Below are 1,566 nucleotides of genomic sequence, written 5' to 3' on the forward strand. Positions count from 1 at the left end.
GACATAAAGCTATACAGAGAAAATGCATACAATGCTACCAGTTTTTTGTTCATCTACTAGAGATATTCTGTCTATACACAAGATCACACATAACCCTCCACACCTGCAATATTCAAATAGCAAATATATCCAGCAGGAGTCTATTCTCACTGAGATATCCAGGAGCACCAAGAATCTGTAAAGGCCCAGGCCACAGTTTCAGTTTGGGAACACTGATTAATGTTTCCTTGGGGACACCTTCTTACAGGTTCATAATAGCTATGACTCTTGTTAGTGATCATTTCACCAAAGTCCCAGAGAGGAGTCAAAAATCTGGGGTAGGGAGCAAGAACTGGGTAAGAGGCAGGTTAGGGGAAGCAAGGTAAATTGGATGAGTGTCTACCAAGTGGTAGCTTTTAAATGGAATGTCTTAATTTTTCCTACCACCCTAGAAGAGGGTTATTATTCTTCCTCAATTTATATATGAGAAAATTAAGCTACAGAAAGGTATGACTTGCCCAAGGTAACACAACTGGAAAGTTAAAGAGACAAGATTCAAGGCTGATTTTGAAATCCCAAGCCCAGTAACGTTCACTATAAGGGAAGGACAAAGGGGTACAGGTACCAGGAAGGCAAGAGCACCCAGATTCTAGTTGTGTTGACTGCTCTAGGAAGGGAAGGCAGGCCAAACCTGAAGGCTTAACACTTGCAACATCCAAAACAGCACCAATGGCAGGCTTACTACCTTCTCTCTTGCAGCTCTTCAGATAGGCTAGCTCTTGACCCTGGTAGGTTCTGAGTGCTCACAGAGGCCGGCTCCAGGACAAGCACAGTGATGACAGCAGGCAAGACATTCCCTTGGGGAAGGCAGACTTTCTACACCCAGAGACTTTCCCCTCTGTGACTAAATCGGAATCAGTTATAATCACTTAAGCTCATTGCTAAGATGTTTGCAAATGAAAATTCCTGAATAATAATAATAATAAAAACCTACGTTCTTCAGTCTTGGTGTTGTTACTGATGGTCTTAGTTTGTGCTGTGATAATAAATACCATAGACAGGGTGGCTTAAACAAGTGACAGTTGTTGCTTAAGTTCCTGAGGCTGGGAAGTCTAAGATCAAGATGCTGACAGATTCAGTTTTCCGTGAGGGTTCTATTCCTTGCTTGTAGATGGCTGGTTTTTTGCTGTATCTTCACATAACAGAGACAGAGTGAGACAGAGGAGAGATAGACAGAGAGCACTATTAGTCACTTGTTCTTATAAGGGCACTGATTTCAACATGAGGGCTCCACCCTCATGACTCATCTAATTTCCTCCCAAGGTCCCACTTCCTAATTTCACAACATCAAGATTAGTATTTCAGTATCTGAATTGCCAGTGGACACATCATTTGGTCTAGGACACTAACAACAATAAAATAATTCATACAGATGAGTTTAGCAGCTGGCATAGCAAATTTACACAAATCATCTCATTGAAGCCCAGATTGTTATCTGTGAGTTAGCTGTTTTTAATTTTCCCTGTTTTATTGATAAGAAAGGTGAATTGGGAGCATTGGGTTACTTCCCCAGGGTCATGTAACTAC

The sequence above is a fragment of the Oryctolagus cuniculus genome, chromosome 7 (assembly GCF_051225735.1).
Source record: "Oryctolagus cuniculus isolate XC-2025 breed Fujian yellow rabbit chromosome 7, ASM5122573v1, whole genome shotgun sequence".
NCBI classification, from domain to species: domain Eukaryota; kingdom Metazoa; phylum Chordata; class Mammalia; order Lagomorpha; family Leporidae; genus Oryctolagus; species Oryctolagus cuniculus.